Below are 21090 nucleotides of genomic sequence, written 5' to 3' on the forward strand. Positions count from 1 at the left end.
TGCGGAACAACTGCAACGTAAATACGAATACGTTAGCAGATGCCGCCAACCAGCTGAACTCAATTACCACAATTTTTTGGATAGGGTGGGTAAATGCGTTTACTAATAGAGTATTAGACTTCCACAACGGTACATCGTCAGACTACCAACTAATCTCCCCGTCATCAGAAAACTAGCATGGAACCATTTGTCACATTACGTCGAGCTAACCACCGAGCACTCCTTCCTTTCACCAACGGGAGAGGAAAGGAAGAAGGCAGTTGTAGCCCCTCCTCCGGTCGAGCTCAATCTTCTTCACAACGAAGAGAATCCGAACATAATGCACAACATGACTCCATCTACCAGCGCTCCTCAGTATCTCTCTGAAGACGTTGTGTGGAGAGAGCTTCCCTGTGTCTGCATAAAGTAGCTGACGAAACCCATCACACGGTCCACAAAATAAAAAAGTGTGATCGGCGTCGTCCACTAATCCATTGCAGAACACATAATCAAAAGATCATGCCTTGCCAATCGTGACTGAAAATCTCCATACCCGCTTAGAAATTGGATAGGCAGGCTCCACTCGCAAAGATCTGCTTCTCTGCACGTAGGCAAGTTGCTTCTTGCCAACGATATCAGTCGATACCTTCATGCCAGATAGCAGACTGGACTATGTTGCTAATATAATAGATAAAGGGCAAACATTCGCCATTATTCTACTCAAGGCCGAGATTCCTTCTGCAACCCAGTCCACTGCTGCTGTGATTTGCTCGAAGAAACTTATCTTCGAAACGAACATTAAACCAAGGTATTTAGCCTCTGGTTTCGTCTCTATAGTCAATTTGCCGACCGATATGGGATGCAGGATTGGCATTATCTTTCTGATCAAGATGATTACTTTAGTTTTTTCCAGTCCAAGGCAGAAGCCATGAGTAGCTACATCCAGACGGGTAAGCGGATGTAGCTACTCATATCTATATGCCAAGTCTGCTTTACGGCTGGCTAATAGTGCGCTCGGCAATAAGCGACATCATTTGCATAAGCGGTTCGCCACTAGGATGGATTCCTATGCTACCCCCACGTGATTCCTATCCTTCTCTGATGCTCTAGGGTCTCATAGATCATAATTCCTCAATATCCGGAAAAGATAGTTCGGCAGTTGGAATGAATTTTCTCATATGGCTATGCCATATATTCCGGATTCGATGGCATTTCTGACATCAAACAAGATGAGCGATATCCATCGAAATCGGCGAATATATGCCTCAGTTCGATGAACGGCATCCACGACCTCCATAATATCATCCACCGTAGACCTCCCTGCTCTAAACTCAAACAGCCTTGGAGATAACTCCCCAGCGGCACGGGTCGCTTCAACAAGTTTACTCTTGGTGAGATTTTCAACCACTTTCCTCTGCGTATCAAGTTTACAAAGCGTTATACAGGCGGCAGCTTTGCAGCGGGAGTCTAGCCACCTCCTACCCACAAGGAAATCGCCCTCCTTCTGGAAACCGTTGAACGCACCGAGCAGGAAGCCTAGATGTTGGTGGAACAACAATTTTTAATATGCTATTAATTGACGCTGGGGACCAAAGCCTTAAAATAGTTCCTGATGACTTCAACGCGTAGGCCATGAAAGGCTTGAGATGAATCGCCCCTTTAGGATGCTGCTTTATAGGCATATTGCAAGGAGGAAAATATTGGTCAAAAAGAAGGAAATATTTATCAAAAACCATCTCAAGTAGCCTGTCCGTGTCTCTTGTTGAAAATGAGAGCATTTTTTCGTCGTAAGGGGTGGATAAACTTTGGTCTTGGGACATTTGTGCAATACCTACATTTGGCGTGGAAGAATTGCGGAGAATCTACGAACGTATTGCGAAGATCAAGATTCAGGGATTAAACGAAATTCCAAAAGAAGCTCAAACTGCCTGTCAAGATCAGGCCTAATTTATTTATCAACCTTTTTCTGAGCGTTCCATAATGGATGAAGTCTCTCTGTCCCAGTAGGAAAAGCAAAAATTGATCTTACTAAAGAAACCCCAAAAGCCACCCGGCGTACGAAAATGGTATGCAATAATGGAATCAATTTTTTTTAGGAATATGAAGGAGTCCTTAATTTGCCATCTACTTGGTGGCGAAGCGGACAAAATGGAAAGAAACGGACCCCCCTGTTCTAGGCTAGAAACCCAAAATTAAAAAAAAAGAAGAAGTAAACAACTTGCAGCCTCGTCGAGAGCAAAGAGAACCCATCAGACGTTGCGTGACCTGAGTGACAACCGGGTGTTTGCCCCCCATATATAATTGATAATACGCCATGGGTATGAATTGTATTCATGTTAAAAACCGACCATAAGCCCAGCCTTAAGCCGGCCGAGGCTCATCGAAATTTTTTAAGAACATGAGGGAGTCTCGAGTTTACCATGGACGAAACCGCAAATTGTCTATTTTTTTGGATTTCTTCAATTTTAGGTTTCTCGCCCAGAACAGACGGGTTCATCGACCAGAAAACAGAAAACAGAAAACGATTACAGTAATATACTATTATTAACCATATCTGAACAGATATCGGTATGGAAAGTATTTCGAAGCCCAGGCACCATATAGTGGCAGCCCCCTGAATTTTTCAGATTTTTCGGTTGAGTAGTTTCTGAGAATGGGTCCGTTAAAGAAATGATCACTTTCGACGCCCCGTACTCGCCACCTTTCCAACAAATTTCAAAACTAAGACCGGCTTCGGAAAGTACTAATCGAGACCTTTCATCTGATACCACAAATAACTACATTTGGTGAAAAAAAAATTACACCTCCCTTTTGCATGTGCAAAATAAATTTCCATTGCGGACTGGAATTCAAACTCGGAGCACAGAGATTGAGAGGCTGACGCTCAACCGCTTCGACCATCGCCCCGTTAGTAACCAATTTAAGAGGTAAATAAATTAATCATTGCTTCTATCATGGATTCGATATATAAAAACTTAACATTTGATTACTAAATTGTGTGCTTCCTTACGCTTCCCTGGATTCTTGCTTATCCATCCAGGTTTGGTGTAAAACGAAACCTTATTAGAATCGATTCAATGTATGTCCCTCTGTCTAGTTTTTTTTGCACTGTTGTAAAGGTTCAAAACCTAATTACCATAGGTGATGTGAGACTTTTACTCACTAAACCCACCTCCTTCTTCTTGGCTTACTCCATGGACCTGCCAATACAGTATTACGTCGCGAGGCCAGGTCAGTTACGAACTGTCACTTCCACCGTTATTTGCTACTTACCTCCAAAGCGTATCCTTCCTCAGCAGGTCGTGGATCGCCTTCATTAATTTTTCCACCGCCTACCAAACTTTTCCAGAAGCTGGTATGTGGTCCACGATATTCTTGGGTGACAACCACGCCCCGAGGTGAATTTTTGCCTCCATTTTGTGCACGGTGAACCCTAGGCAGTTAAAAAAAGCAAGCTTCGCATCCTCCGGATTTCTCTCGCATGTCGGGCAATATGGGGACTTGTCATACCCGAAGAGATATAGGTATGCACGGTACCCTCCGTATCTGCTTAAAAATTGAGTTAGGCCATAGATAACTTCACTATGCCTTCGTTTGATCTATTTTGAGACTTATGAAATAATCCTGTGAGTCCAGCGTCCTTAAGATGAATCATTCTATCTTTTTTGACACTCCAAAATCGCTCCACTTTGTGCTAATTGCTGACGATAGATACATGCCGATGCTCAGACTGGAGCTAGATAAAGCAAGATAAAGCTGACAACTCTCGAGGTAAGGAACCGACGGCTTCGGTAACATTCTTGCCAGCAATGTAGCAACCCCGGAAGCTTTTAGGTCCTAGGTATATAAGCTTTGGTTGCGAACGTATGTGTGTTTGTCAATACTGATATTTATCGACGGTTACTTCCTTGGCGTGCAGCTTCCGGTATTCTGACTTGTTTTCTTCACGAACAGATGATGATACCATCAACTTGAAACGTGCATAATCAAATATCGGATAATAGAAGGAAAATTATTTAACGTACTTAATTGATGATGCATACAAGTATAATATCATTAATTTATACCTGCACGAGATGCAAGATTTATTGTGGGTATGTGTGTGTGTATGTGTGTGTGTATGTGTTTGAGGTGGGAGAGAGGCAAATCCTCTGAGCACTTAGACCTTAGTGGTCCATTGTACTCGATTCCCCCGTGCAACGGAATATCCCGGACTCGTTTATGTATCGCAGAATTTCCGTTAGTTTATGTGATGCTACCCGCTGCAGTTGGAGCACATCAGCAGCAAAAATCTGATATCTGATGCGTCCGTAGGCTGGGCACTCACATAGAAAATGTTCCGTGGATTCCGCTTCCTCATTACAGGATAGACACGTATCTCCTTGGATAATTCCTATTCTGAATATATGGCCAGTCAGAATGCCCATGACCCACCATGACCAGGTACCCAAAGTAAATCCACCGTATTGAATTTAGAAACTGAGTTCAATCGGTTTCTATATTCCTGAATGATTTTTGAAGTGATCACTACCGCTACAGATTGTCATGCGACTGCCCTTCAACCGCTAGTCAATCATCCACGTTGCCGACCTGTTCTCCCGGGTGGTGTACTTCCAAGAGAGTCTGTATAGACTCAACTCTGGAGTTCGTGAAAGTACCATCCGGTTTTCAAAGAGAGTCCAACTTGGCCAACTAATCCTTATTAAGGCTTCTGCACAACCTGGAAGTCTCCCTTCCACCTTCCAGTTCGTCACAGTATGCTCTAAATGAGTCTCGTTTCGAACGTTTTACGAGCTTCTTATATTCACGCTGTGAGTTCCGGAAGTTTAGCCAGTTTTCATCTTTATTGCTTTTGCAAGCATGATTTAGAAGTCGTCTGGTTGATTTCCTGAGTCTCTGCAGTTCTCGGTTCCACCATGGAACCGTTTTACTACGTTGGCCTCGGGAAATAGGACAAGCCTCTTTAAAGCACTCTAAAAGGGTGCAATTCCGAGTTTTTAATTGATCTTCTATCGCCAAAGGAGTCCTTAGTCGCCTAAGGAGCTCAACTTTGTCGCCAAGAAGTTCATTGAACTTCGTCCAATCCGTTTTCCTAGTATTCCGTCTTTGTATTACAGACTGTTCGCCTGCAATAGTAAAACTAAATTCTAAATAATCCTGATCTGAGAGAGATACTTCATCTAGCACTCGCCAGTGTGTAATCAACTCTAACAGCTTCTCTCCTCTTGGATTGCATTTGCTAGTGACAGATATGCTGAGCGTTCGCATCACAACCTATTAAAAACTCAAGGCCACTTGATTCTACATACACTACCACATCCCTTAGTTCTTGCATCGGCGGACGGGACAAAGAATCATAGGGTAAGTAAGCAGAGGCAAATATGACGTTTCTCCTCTTAAGTTGACCGCACAGAATTGTCTCAGCATGACTGCCTCTAACAATTTTGAGATCAGAACCCAAGTCCTCGGTCTCGGGGATCGTCCATCGAAGAAGATCCTAGTCCCCTTGACTAATCCAATACTACAGATTCTGTTAAAATGAACCTATGGTTCTTGAACCAGAAATATATATGGACAGTCCTGCAATTTTGCCAGCTTTGCCGACAGTAGATAGGAAGAAGCTTTGATATACTACAGGTTGATTTGACTAACTCTTACGTTTGTAGCCATAAGTGCAGTCTAATATGAAAACCGCCGCGAACTGGAAAGTCTTCTGCATTCAGTGTGGATCTCACCGAGGTTACCAGCTTTCTTGCGTCCGATTTGTTTGGATATCGCCACACTTGGTGGTGTAGCAACATTAATGTCCTCTTTACCAAGTAACTTCGCCTTCTTTTGCAGTGTCTTCCGTTGTCGTCAGCTAGAAGCCCTCCCAGGTTCACGGAATCCGGGCTGCAGGGATTTGTTTTCACATACCGCCGTTAGTCCAGTTTCGTCCACGTTACCAGCTTCGCTTTCTTCCGTTTTTCCTGGTACAGGCGGAGGAGAAGTTTCTGACAGGCAAGCCTAAAGCTAAATTTTCCTTCTGCCGAACCCTCCGCCCCCGTATTTTGGAAGAGTTAGACAACAGTGTCACCGGCATGCCGGCCGTAGTCAGATTTCCAATTCCTCTATACTGTTGCTGTACTATACTTTTTGGCTGACCGTGCCATGGACACCGGGTGTAGGTTTTCCACTGAAGTGGAGAGGCCTGTCTTCCACAGATTTCTCCGTAGGGGAACATGAATTAAGTGAGGCCTCCAAAATCCGTTCCTCGGCCACGACCTGATTTCTCGGAGTCGCGGGTGGATTCGAAGTCTGTGATTTCTTACCATTTGGAGAGTTACAATCCTTTATTTCCATCTTCATGTGTTTTTGGGCACCCTTAGTGTAGTAGTAAATTACCACAGGCTCCCACATAACACAGAATTTGTGAGACAGGTAGTATACTTGACAGCAGAGTGCAAGGCCTTTTTCAAGCTCCACATCCTAGTCATCACTGCGGTTATCCTTATACATTATAAAATCAAGAAAATAAGTTTGAAAATGTTGGTTCACTTTGTGCTTAAGATTCAAATTTATTGCATTGTTTATTGTATAGCCCACCCCAAGTCTCCGGTATAAGTCATCCTTTATACTGGCAAATTATTTCCTTTTCCCAACATAAGGATAAGAAATCGGTTGCTGTTCCCCCGTTAGGCAAAGTTTTTTAATGTATATATAATCTTTCAGAAGTCCTTTCATAATAAACCAAAGTACACAGAGAATCGTTCAGCACAATCGCCAATGAGTTTATTTCTCCCCTGAATGCAGGCATAATTATGAAACTCTCCCCCGTTTTATGTGTGCTCCCTACGCCACCAGCTCGGCCGAGTACAACAAAAGATCCTTCTGCTCAGAGCCACTTCAAGTTACCATCGTAAACAAAGTTTAGTCTCCTGAAATCATAAATAAGCCATGGGATAAGTTTGAGTGGCGCTTAAGCTCATTGCAAAGTATATTGCGGAAAGGTTGAAATCCTTCTGATCTCTGCATTGCGCTAAAACGCTAAGACGCTGAGCAAACAGAACTTTTTTTGTGCCGAATGAACTCAATGAAAGGAACTCGTGAAATGTTTTCCTTTTGTTCAGGAGCACAGACGCTACCATACAACTATTGTATATAGATTGCGAATACTTTTGTCCTTTTGTTGCGAAGAAAGTTCAATGATGGAGGATTCCAGGAAAATTATCAGCGTAGCAACGAAGGCGAAAATTACAAGCAACAAAAATAAGGTTACTGCCGAGTCAGTGAAAGGGAACAATCATCGTAAATGGAGTCCAATGACAATCAATTAGACTTTATTGCCACTTTTCGATTCGACTTCATCTCCAAATAAAGGCTCCTTGCCGTTGTCTACTACTTACGGCCTACTGATTCCCCAATGGACGGATAGCATGAGGTCAACAAATATTTTTTGCTAACTCAAGTGGTGATAAAATTAGAGAGTGGAAATGAGTTTTCTGCCTTCGCTGGTACGGTTGTAGCAATCAAGGTTGATTGAAAAAAGGAGAAATAGTTTTTGTTAATGGCCAAGGATATTTAATTAGTTCACGAGGAACTACTGTATCGAAAAACTTCAAGATTTAATTAAAAGCTAATATAATTCGTATTCTTAAGTTGCTCAGGAAACGCTAGGATATTTCGTAAATTATTCTTGGTAGAACTATTCCAAATATTGTGTTTGGTCTTATTTAACCGCGTGTGAAAATATGCCGCAGTTTCATCATTTTGGCAATCACAATGTGACTTACACAAAGTCATAAAAATTATTTAACTTTATTCCAAGGACCTCGCACTTAAGAACTCTCTCGCGGCAGGACGGGCCCCAATCTTGTCGAAAAATCGGCAAGGGTTCTTGAAAAATGAACGCGTCTACACGCCAAATATTGGCATACTCACTGGAAACACCCAGGAACACGCAAAAGAGCCTTTTGGAAAAGGCGTATTGATATTTGCGGTCTACAAGAAACTCGTTAGTTCGGTGCCAAAAGATGTGATATAGAACGCGAACATGGTGAAAATGGCTACAAACTTCTATATTTTGGTAGCCCACATACTCAATATGGTGTTGGGATTGCCATCTCTAAGGTTTTCCGTGGTGCCATTAAAGAAGTCAAACGACTTGATGACCGACTAATGGAAGTCACGATTCTACGCGCATTATTCACTTCTTCAGCGCGTACGCACCAATAATAGGTCAACCTGATGTCGACGTCGAAGGTGGAACGGAATGAAAAGTACCTTGCTAATCAAAGGCCCAGGAAAACAACAAAAGAAGAAGCCTACCGTCTTCAAACGTCGTTTTCAAGATGAATTCCAAAGGTAAAACGAGAGGTGTATAGTGTGCAATGGTTCGGACCCCAAACCCTACGAGGTACGAACTACAAAACCCTCTATCAACGTGGTCAGAAGTGTGTGGACCAGTGTTGACACTAGGCTGTCGGAGAGGCCCGTGGGTTCCATGTCATAACATGCGGGTACCAATTCTTTAGGTACTATCTCTGTTTGCGCGTCGCTGAAATCGCCTGCGAGAGCGTAGAGTCCAAGTCCATCCTATACAACGAGACTCCCAAGAAACTTCGCTCGCATCTGTTTGCCGAAGATCCGCGTGGATAAGGACAAACTCGTTCAATTCTTGCGTCATCAGAACCCCAGGATCAAATGGATTAGAGAAGGCCCACCCATTAAATGGCTACAAAGCAAATAGTATAATTTATTCTGGAGCACATTGATCGGGACAGACCTAGAGCATCTATCCGGTCATGAGTTCCAGCAACCTAACCATGATCAAATGAAGGCCACTCTGTTGATAAGTTGCGCAGTCAATAAAAGATATACACTTTGGGGCAGCACGGAAATCAACAAAATCTCTCCTTTCTTTTATTATTAACACAAGTGGAAATCGAATCCCAAGCTCGGAGAACCGTGACGGTTGGGAGGAGGTTCTTAATATCACCCTACCAACCGACAATGGAATTTTCAGGATGGAGACGCCCTTCTTCGCCAACGACGAGGACTGTGAGCCAGAACCTTACATGGAGAGTTTGCAGCGTCAGTCGTGCTAGATTACAAAATTGGTAATTATCCAGGATAAAATCGATTGGGCTATAAATAGCTTCCAACTAATCAATTCACCTTTATCATGCTGAAAGCCTGAGAGCACGTCCTGGACTTTCATGTAAGAATAATTATCCTTCTATATCCTTCTATATCCTTCTCTGGGTCTCAGTACGCGTCAAAGGTAGAGCGGTCACTACAGTGCAAGCATTATCCTTCAGCTGCCTTCTTGGATATAGAGGGAACATTCAACAGCGTTAGCACCAATGCTATCAAAGAAGCTTTAAACAGTATAGGGTCGGCGGGGTATCTTACCCGTTGGATAATATCTACGCTAAAACCTAGGATAATCCTGTCGGATTTCGGAGGTAACTGCTTGATCAGGATTGTGAACAAAGGTACATCCCTGGGTGGCGCCGTCTCATCGCTCTTCTTAGGAAGGTGTGCCCGTGGACCACAAGATACGCACTCGGTATAAATCTACCCAAAACAGAACTGATGCTATTCATCACCAAGGCAGGAGTAAATGAACAAAGATTGGTTCTTTCTTCCAATGTAAATTATCTAGATGTGATCCTGTATCCTAAGTTAAATTGGAGATTGATCATTGAACTGAAGGTTAAGAAGGTCTGTATAGCCGGGCCGAGGATGGGTCCCTGGATGTACACAGCCGTGGTTTATCTTATTCTAACGTACAGTTGTATTGTGTGGTGGGAGGCGCCGAGCAGGAATTAGGGGAGACCGGGGCTAGTTGGCATAAGGGGTAAGTTGGCATTTACCTTCTCAATTTTGCCACAGAGACGTCACAAAACTGTTGTTTTTTTTTTGTAGCCCATTGTGGTGCAGTATACACTACTACCTCAGTCTGATTGAGGACGGTCTTTTTTTTTTCTACCCTTAAGTAATCATGGTGCGAACTCGATCGAGCAATGTAGTCTCTTGAGACAGTAAAGACGGCCGTACAAGCTCACATTATTGAGGGCAAGAGTCTATCTCGCACATCAGCCGATTTTGGCATCCCTCTTCGTAGCTTGGGGAGACATTGCTAAAAAGAAACGGAATATGAGACTGCAAGGTATATCGGTGATGCTGCAATGTAGCCTCATCTTTATCTTGTGGATACGTCTTCTTTAACACACTAAAACCACCTCCTTCTCCTTCGCTTACCCCGCGGCACAGCCATTCCAAATTACGTTCTTCCTCAGCAGACTGTGGATCACCTTCATGTACCACCCTCCAAATTTTTTCAGAGGCTAATATGTAATCCATGATATTCTCGGGTGACGACCGCACCCTGGTGTCAATTTCCGCTTCGGCTCTGTATGCGTCAAACCTCCGGAAGTTAAAAACAAAATTTTCCACATCCTCCTGAATTGCATAATGGGCAATATGAGAGTTATCACAACCGAAGCGATAAAGATGTGCACGGTAACCTCCATGCCCTTTGATACATTTTGAGACATCTGGAATAATCCTATGAATCTACCGTCCTTTAGTTGAATCATTCAGTTTTTTTGCCACTATTAATTGCCAACGGGATTCGCCAATTGCGAGGCGTCGACCCTTGTTCTCCAAGATGTCAATGGACACCATGCCCGCTATCACACATGTTGCTTCGTCTGATTTTGAACAATAAGAGCACGACTTTCGCAACGCACTCAAGCAATATGGGACTGCGATTTTTCTTCTATTTGCTTTAATGAATATGCCCAGACTGGAGCTGTAAGTAAAAGTAAGATGGAGCGGACAACTCTCGAGATAAGGGTCGGCGGCTTCGCCTAAGCTCACATACATTCGGTAACATTGTTTCCAACAATGTAAGAACCCCGAATGGGGCTTAAATTTCAGTCTTTTATCAAGCATTACTATTAAGCATTTAAACGTTGATATGGTTGGTATGATGTGTTCAACAAATCTGATCTTTATCGTCGTTTGCTTCCTTTGCTTGGTGATCTAAACTGTTTCAGTTTGATGCTCTGCGAACGTCAGATCAGCGTCTTCTAGCCAATACCTTATTTCAAAAATTGCCTAGTTTGTGAGGACCTCGATCTCCTCAATATTTTGTGTCACGATAGTCACTCCGATGTCGTCTGCGAAGCCAATAATTGTCACTCCTTTGGGGAGTTCCAACTTTAAAATTCCGTTATAAATCATTATTCACAGGAAAGGAAGGAGGGCTGATCCTTGTGGAACTCCGAAAGTTGTCCTATGCATCTTATGTCCATCGTCCTCTCCCGGTGAAATTATATGACTGCGCATTAGGTATTTGGAAGCGCCCAATTTGACTAAACCCACAATCCGCCCGTTTGTCTATCTGTCTGTCTGTCTGTGACACCTGATACGAAATTTGGTAGAAAGATAGGACCTCTGAATCCCCTTTACATGCAGCGAGTAATATAGTTCCTTGTTGAATTTAAAGCCTCACCCAAACTTAACAAGTCTCGATACATCCAAAAGGAGGTTTGCACATTTTTTTTCACCGAATATATTCGTGTGGGGTATCATGTGAAAGGTCCCGACTGATACTTTCCGAAACCGATATTAATTTTGACATTGGTTGCAAAGAGAAAGACTTCGGGGGTCCAAAAAGGATCAGTTATTTCAACGACCTATTCTCAGAAACTACCCAACGCAAATATACAAAAAAAATACGGTTGCTTATGGTATCTATGCGTCAAAAAAAGCTAAAGTGTCTCAGATGTCCCCGATAACATTCAACACTTTTACTTATCGAAAAGGACACCGTCTGCTTTCTTCCATTGTCTCGATCATCCCCCAAATACTCGAACGCCTTCCCAATGTGTTCCAAAAATTTGGAAATTTTTTTGGTTAAAAACTCCTTTTCTCTTTCGTCTAAATTTTGTTGCGCCAATTCTGTGTCATCTATTGCAATAGTCAATGATTCTTCCTTCGAGAGTGGCACTTCAGGAGTATTAATTCCGTCAAATATATCCTTTTCACCGATTTCGTCAGAGGCTTTAATTTTCGCAATCTCAAGAATTTCTCTGTTCATCAAGGAAGCGCCCTCGCACCACTCCTCTTCGTTCCTGTTATGGACACCGTTACACGGGATATCCAACGTCCAGCGTCCTATGCACTGCTTTATTGAGATGATATTTCGAACAGCTTGTCCAAAAATGGAATGATCACCTGATGCAGTACGGTCTCAGATTGAATCTAAACAAAACTGAATTTTTGACGTCCGATCCCCATGAAACAGGCACAATCACTGTAAGCGGCAGTGATCTGCCCAGAACTGAGCGATTTAAATACCTCGAATCAACGCTATCTGCCAATGGAAAACCGCGATATCAAATTGCTTCACGCATTAATGCAACCTGGATGAATTGGCGTTCCACAACTGGTGTTCTTTGTGATCAATGTATCAACGAACGTCTCAAATCTAAAATTTATCGCAATGTCGTTGTCCAGTCGCCGTCTATGGTTCTGAGTGTTGACCGACTATAAATCACAGAGAACAGCCTCTTGCGGTAATAGAGACGAAGATGTTACGTTGGACTAGTGCCGTGACCCGGTTTGATCACATCCGAAATGAGGATATCCACGATCGTTATGAGGTTGCACCGATCGTGGAAAAATTACGAGAGAGGCATCTTCGATGGTATGGTCACGCAATTCGCGCTAATGAGAATTCACTTGCCAAGATTGGTCGATGGTAAACGACTAAAAGGCAGGCCGAAACAACAGTGGCTTGATACGCTGGATGGGCATTTGAAAGCCCGTAATTACATCCAGATCAGACCTTTGATAAAATAAAATGGCGGAACCGATCACGACGAACCAACCCCACTTGTGAACGGGTCAAAGGCTGAAGGATAAGAAGAAGATTTCTGAATTACTCTCGATTTCAATGCAGAAGGAGACTCAACCGCTTCTGGCCAGATTTTACGCCAGGCTTTGTTCATTTTGCCATTAGTTACCTCTTTTCAAGACGCTTCGATATTTTCAACAGCCTTGAGAATATCAAAATTTTTCCAGATTTCTTTAATTGATAATTGCCTATCTTTATCTAATGCTATTATATCGTTTAAACGTTCCACCAACTGCCTGAAAGTTCGACGCTTTAAAGGTAGCAATTACATCTTGGTCCACGCGTTGCAGCAGGGAAGTGGCATTTGGCGGTAGGAAGACCACTTTCACATTTTTAGCTTTGGTTGAGAGTTGCAGGATGTCCAGGAGCACTATAGACTAATAGCATTCTTTGACTCCTGGACAAAATTAATTTCTAAACCATTTAGTGAATAACGCTGAAGTCACCTAAGGCTTTTTATTATGTCTCCAAATAACTGGCAGTGTGGTTTTTGAAATATTTTTTAAGGCCCTGGGATTTTACGAATGTTATACCAGTAGAGGCTTCAGTTTGTAATTGCCAGCGGCATTTCCGCCAAAATAAGTGTGAGCCTGTCTTTGGAGATTTCGAAGCTTGGTGTTGTAGCTTCTTCCTTGGAAATAAATATAAGTGATGGTAAACGCTTCCAGTAAAGTCCTGTCTCATCGACATTAAAAACTTGTCTCGGGCTGTAACTGCCTTCATCAATAATACTGTCTGATAGCACATGCCTTCAATCCTAAGGAAACAGCAATTTACGAGGCTCTCTCTCCTTCGTCCAAACGTTTAATTATTTCCATTTTTGTTTTTAAATTAATAACTTGCCTCTGCCTCTTCTTTTTAGAGGAGCTGTATCTTTTATCCATACTGCTATGTGGGTTTTTGATCATTTTTCTGTTAGGACAACTTTGTGGCCTAAAATATGAAGGTCCATTTAAAAAGAAAGTTTCTTACCAAGTGTTGGTCGGTAATTTCCTGCTCGAAATCAATATCATATTAGGAGTCCTTTAGTCTTGAGTTCCACTACCAAGATTGAATTAAAACTATTGAGGCTTCTTTTATTTATGTGTCAGATAATTATGTACATAGTTCAATGGATTTCAATATTTGCAACGTCCAATCCTTTCAGGCTTTTTTTGAACAGACTGCTTACATGCAACAGATCCTTATCCAGCGTTATCTGAAAATGTTATCACCTAGCTCGCTCTCAATGCTTCATCATCATCAACGGCGCAGCAACCGGTAGCCAGTCTAGGCCTGATTTAATAAGGAACTCCAGACATCCCGGTTTTGAGCCGAGGTCCACCAATTCGATATCCCTAAAAGTTGCCTGGCGTCCTGACCTACGCCATCGCTCCATCCGCAATTTTTCTTGCTAAGAAACCAAGTTTCCGAGGAATACATGAGGACTGGCAAGATCATAGTCTTGTACAGTAAGAGCTTTGATCCTATGGTGAGACGTTTCGAGCGAAACAGTTTTTGTAAGATGAAATAGGGTCTGTTGGCTGCCAAGAACCGTGCGCAGATCTAATCGTCGTAGCTATTACCGGTTGTGATTTTCGACCCTAGATACGTACGTCTCGGGTCGTTCTTCCCATGATGTCGATATCGTCAGTATAGGCCAGTAGTTAGGTGAACTTAAAGAGGATCATACCCCTCGCATTTACCTCAGCATCACGGATCACTTTCTCCAGGGCCACGTTAAAGAGGATGAATGATAGGGCATCCCCTTGTCGTAGACCGTTGTTGACTTCGAACAATGTTGAGAGTGATCCTGCTGCTTTTATTTGGCATCGCACTTTGGTCAGGCCTAGTCAGTTTTATCAATTTCGTCGGGGTACCGAATTCTCTCATGGCCGTGTACAGCTTTACCCTGGCTATGCTATCATAGGCGGAGTTGAAGTCGATGAAAAAATGGTGCAATTGCTGTCCATGTTCCAACAGTTTTTCCATCGCTTGCCGAACAGAGAAAATCTAATCTGTTGCTGATTTACGTGGAGTGAAGCCTCTTTAGTATGGACCAATGATGTTCTGGGCGTATGGGGCTATCCGGTCTAGCAAGATAGAGGCTAGATATCTTATAGATGATACTTAGCAATGTGATGCCTCTATAATTTCAGCACTATGTAATATCTCCCTTTTTATGTATGGGACAAATAATGCCTCTTCGCCTGTCGTCGGGCATTGATTCGCTGTCCCACACCTTGAACACAAGTTGATAAACGACTTGGTTAAATTGGTTGCCTCCAAATTTAACTAATTCGACTGTAATTCCATCGGCTCCTGGCGAGTTCTGATTTTTAAGCCGATGAATTGCATGGACTGTTACTTCTACACTTGGTGGTGGCAGTATTTGTCCATCGTCTTCAGTTGGCGCGACCTCCAACTCGCCGATGTTCTGGTTGTTCAGTAGTTCATCAAAGTACTCAACCCATCACTCCAATATGCCCATTCTATCGAAAATCAGATTTCCCTCTTTGTCTCGGCATGATGAACATCGAGGTGTATAAGGCTTCATCCCGCTGACTTGTTGCTAAAACTTGCGCGCCTGTTGCGGTTGCTCCCTGTACTTTTCGAGTTCACAGACTTGCTGGTTTTCCCTGACTTCCTTTTTCCGTCTGTGAAGTCGCTTCTCCGCTCGCTGGAGTTCGTGATAAGTCTCCGCGCGTTCCCACGTCGTTTGAGAATATAACATTACTCGGTATGCAGCATTCTTCCGTTCCGTCTTTCATTCACCGTCAAACCAGCCGTTCCGACTCTTTTTGCGGCTGGGGCCAGGTATGTTTGTGGCCGAATTTATGACAACGTTCTTCAGGTGATTGTGAAGATCATTTGTTGATGCTTCATCTCCAGGATCTCTGCTGACTGCAGTTATTGCGGCATCTATTTCCCTCTTATAGGTGTTTCGGAGGGCTGTGTTGTGGATGGCTTCAGTGTTAACTCTCACCTGATTGTCAGAGGAGATTCTGGGCGGAGTTGTGATTCGAGTTCGGAGCATCATGCCAACGAGATAATGATCCGAGTCTACATTTAGGTTTAGTTCAATTGATAATAGCCTCACACGCTCTACCGGTAAGTATGGATGTTTGGATTTCTATCCAACTCCATACGTAGTACATAAGTACATGCTTAATCATCCATGTGTGCCCATTATTCATAATATTGTCACTACAAATGTATATGTATAGTAAAAACTCGAACCTTAATCTTGACTTAAACAATCAGAAAACGCTTCAACCCATTTCAAACCCTCATCATACGTGAGAACTCGCGAATGTTTTCCAACAAACTAACCCTGGTCGTACCGAACATGAAAAACAATTTTGAATTAATCTCTTGCATAAACCAAATCAAATCTGTTTAATTTGTTTCAATCCGATTTGATTTATTCAAGATCTCAAAGACAACGTCCAAGTTCCATGATATTAAGGATATTGTTTAAAAGTTCCATCTCATATGCCCGTAAACATGGACAAGAAGCGTTAGTCCTTGTCCTTATTTAGCCTGCAGTCAATTTTGGGAGCGTGCGAAACTCTTTCTACCATTTCAACTGTGTTGTCATCAGTGTTTGTCCTTAGCGGAGTTATAAGGATTACATGAACGCAAATATTGACTTGGAAAAGAAAATGAGTTCCATGAGTCGTCAAAAGGGCCAACTATTTACTCAAGCGCTTATCCAAATTGAGAATTGATGTTGTTACAGAACATGGAGAGACAGGATTATGTCAACATGAATGGAGGAAGCGTTCTTTCGAATATTCCAGGATATACGCGCTTCCTAGTTTTTGTGTGTTTGATTCAAGCCAAACATTTTCCAAATGAGGACGAACTTTTTGTTCAAAGGAAAGTTGAGTGCACACACCAATTTTCTATTTTTTTGCTTAACAACAAATATCATACACATTTTTCCAAAAAAAAAGATTCTCAAATAATAAAAGAATTATGCAATTTATCAGCCACATATCCACGTAATTCGTCTCCTTAATTATCATTAGCAAAACAAATACAATATCAAAATTTCCATAAATGATGCAAAGCAGTTGTTTCTTGAGGAATTTGAAAAGTCATCCTCAGTGGCAGAGAAGAGTTTATTTAGCGGTTTATTACCACGGCACCAAAAGCTAATAAATGTTTCTATTTTTGAAGCAGATAATTTAAATTTATGAGCGATCTGCATACTATTTTCATTTTATCCTAAATTGTACTGTAATCTCATTTTATATAGATACATATGTACGTATGATAGTCCATGACGCAAGTGGCAGACTAGGAGGCTTGCCTTCAAAATTTGGAGAGTTCAGTTGGGAAACTGTCATAGAGAAGGGTTAGACTTTCGAACGAGATTAAGGCTTCTAAAATAAAGAAAAATATAGCATTTATTTGGCACTCTATTTGAACAAATAGTGGAATTGCTTGGCATCATGAATCTCCTCAAAATTTTCGTCTGAATACTTTCACAAAACGTGCTAGCCTCATTAACATCCTATTTTTCAAACGATCTCAAAGCAAAGCAAACAAGAATTAAACCCACCCCTGCCCATTTCACAGCTTATTCTACTATTGTATTATAGTCTGCTACCAGCCCTTGGCCTACCGAGTCTAGATTAACTTCTTAAAACTAGTAAGTGGGAGATGTTATAGCCACAATCACTCACACCCTGTTCTGTATTAGGCACATCGTACTGTTCCGTGAAACGTCTGTTCAGACGGATTCACGAGCCTGTCTCCCAAAAGAAAGGCCTTAGTGATTTCCTCCCTGAAGAAAACCTCAACGAGGTAAACCGGTTTGAAGTCTACAGAAGCCAAGAAATTTAAGGCAGGTTCCTCCTTTCCCTTACATTGGCTATGTTACATATAGCCAAAACCGGCATACATACATATGGAAATTTGGGGTTCAGTGTCCTGTTAAAAACTTTATTGTTATTATTTTAATAAGGGAAGTTGCATTGCGTCCTAAAAGAACTATTATGCCCTTTTACTGGTTATAGAGGTACCTATTAACTATAATATGTCAAGCAATCCTATGACATAAGTACTTTAACTTGGTATCTGGTATTAAGTATTCTCCCAACCGATTTACATTTAAGGCGACCAATTCGATCGACGATTGGCAACTAATTAACTATTTTAAAAGACCGGTTGCTTAGCGAAAACGGTTTTTCCACCGTTGGATTTCCCTTCTCTAGGCGAGTTCGAATACGCCACGGAGAGCACCGGTGGTGACATCTGTCCGTCCCATTGAAAAAAAAATTTCGAATGTTGTTAACCCCGCTGCGCCACATCACTCCAGCCCCATATGAAACCTAGGGGTTTCAGCGACCGAACCCGGAACTGCGTTCCCCATCATTCGGCGAATCGAACACGACGCTGCTTTGGGGCGAAAACGGGCTTCAGCCTAGACAAGGAGATAACCTTTTTGTGTCCCCCGGTGTCAAGCTGGAATAAATGTTCTCCCCGCTCGAGAGCCTTGGGTTCTCCCCGGTATACCAACTCCACGGCAAGCTCGGCGGGTTGTTCGTAGGCCAAGTAGGGCGAGAGGCAAGACTTGAGTCCAGGACGGATCGTCGCGAGCCATAATGGCTGATTTCAGGATCCGGTGCCAACGCTCTAGCATCCCATTGGATTGCGGGTGGTATCCGCTGGCGTTTGAATCCCAGGAGTTTTCCTAACTCCGAAAAAAGGTGGACTCAAATTGCAATCCCTGGTCAGTGATAATCACTGCAGGGACACCAAAGCGAGGGATCCACTCTCGGCAGAGGACTTCAGCACAAGATTGCGCCGTAATGTCCTTCGGAGGTTTTGCCTCAGGCCACCGCGTATTGTAAGGCAATAGTTGAAACCGTGCGAGTCTCGGAAATTGCCTACGATATCGAGGTGTATTGTGTGGAATCGCTTGGTAGTGCGTGGGAATGACGCCACTTCTTTTTTTACATGCCTGATGACCTTACACTTCCGGCATGCGATGCCCTCTCTGGCCCAGGAATTGACGTCCTTATTCATGGAGGGCCAGAAGTATTTTTTCGGTGACTAGCCGATTTGTTGTTCTGATGCCTGGATGCGCTAAATCGTGAACTGCGTGGAACACTTCCTTGCGAAAGGTGGCCGGAATGTATGGCCGGGGTCCCTTTTCCGAGACTTCGCAGCAGAGAAAGAGTTTCGAGCGGAAGATGGGCAACTCCCGAAATTTAAATATGGGTTTGGATTTGAGGCTCTGAAGTACTGCGTCATCCTCCTGTGCCTTGGCGATAGCCAAGAAATTGAGTGAGGCGGGGATGTTAACCTCGGAGACACGAGACAAAGCGTCAGCAACTATGTTGTCCTTGCCGGACACGTGCTGGATGTCTGACGTAAACTGGCTTATAAAGCTCAGGTGTCGAAGCTGACGAGGGGACGCTTTGTCGGGCTTTTGTTTTAAGGCATACGTGAGAGGCTTATGGTTCGTGAACACTGTGACCCGCCTGCCTTCTAGGGAGAATCGGGAGTATTTAATGCTTAAGTACGCGGCGAGCAGTTCTCCATCGTAGGTGCTGACTTGATTCACAATTTGGTGGAGAGCAGCACCTACTGCGATGTCAGAAGCATCAATAAAAAGGGCTAGGGAGGCATCTTGTTGAGAAAATGGCAAGAGGGTAGCATCAGCCAGTTGTTGTTGTGCGTCTTTTTTTTTGGGGCCAGACAAGTACACGTTCAAAACGGACTGGTGTTGGGCGACCTTGGGCACAGAAATGATGATAGAAGTTTAGCATGCCCAAGAACCTCCGCAACTCCTTCACAGTTTTTGGACACGGGAAGCTGGTGATTGCTTGCACCTTGTCTGGGTCGGGCTGCATTCCGTCAGGGGAAATAAAGTGGCTGAGGAATCTTACCTCTATCTGGATCTGCATTTATCAACGTTTAGGGCTAAACCGGTCTCTAGCAGACGTTGAAAAATGCTCTCGAGATGGGCTAAATGCTCAGACTCTGACGAAGAAGCAACCAAACATCATCCAAATACACGAAATGAGATTTCGCAGGAAGGAGTGGATGAATCTTTGAAAGGTTTGCGCCATGAACTCGAAAAGTTCAGAGGGTGTGCGTATTACCGTCTTTGGAATGTCTACAGGGATTTGGTGATACGCCTTGGCTAAATCCAAGGTCGAAAAGATGCGGCAGTTTGCGAGATGATGCGCAAAGTCGTGGATGAATGGAATGGGATATCGGTCAGGAACAGTCTGTGCGTTTAGCCTTCTATAATCCCCACAGGGGCGCCATTCGCCGTTTGGCTTAGGCATATGGAGAGGGAGAGACCAACAGCTGCTAAAGGTCTGCAGATACCCAGTTGGATAAGTTGCTCGAATTCTTTCCATGCAATAGCCAGCTTCTGGGGTGGTAGAGGACGCATCTTTGAGAAGATAGGGGAACCAGTAGTGTTAATGTGGTTCTGCACATTGTGCTTCATTGATTTAAAGAGACTACATTCGATAGTAATCTGGCTGAACTTTTGGAGGAGTGCCCGAACACGAGAGTCAGTAATGTCCTCCAAAAGTACGGAAAGATTTTTGCTGGTTTGTGATGAAATTCTGCCTGACGAATTAAGATTGGTTGTGGGGTCTATAAGGGACCTGCTCTGCAAGTCCACTAGCAACCCATAGTGACATCCGCCAGGATGGATCTCCACGGGGACATCCTACGCAATCCAAGACTCACGTCCACTTGCCTAGGTGTTAATGCGCGAGTAATTTGCTGCCGAAAATTTTAAAGGTTGTGGAAATAGCCGGTGGTGCCGGGATACGGGAAGAATCAAAACCTCCACACCAGTATCAATAAGATAACTGCACCTTATCGGTCGCAATAGCCTGCGCCTCCAAAGAACCGGAGACGCACTCGAGGACCGCCTGGGTGCTCTCCGGAAGACGTCGCAGCCAGAGCGACTTAATCAAGTCGTCGTCGATCTTGCTCCCAACCAATTGCCTCATTTCGCGAAGCAATTGGTTGAGTGTTCGATCGCCCAACGTCAAACCTGCCAGCAAGTGATCCAGCTTAGCTGACTAACTTACCGACAGACGCTTGATTAGCTCCGTTTTTAGTAAATTGTAGGAGGCCGTTTTGACAATGTCTGCCACTAGGAGGATGGTCTCCTCATCCAGGTCTATAATGGCGTGGTCGAACTTGGTCGCGTCCGCTGTGATTCCGGGCATCTGGAA

This window comes from Hermetia illucens, chromosome 1 (assembly GCF_905115235.1).
Source record: "Hermetia illucens chromosome 1, iHerIll2.2.curated.20191125, whole genome shotgun sequence".
In the NCBI taxonomy this organism is placed as follows: Eukaryota; Metazoa; Arthropoda; class Insecta; order Diptera; family Stratiomyidae; genus Hermetia; species Hermetia illucens.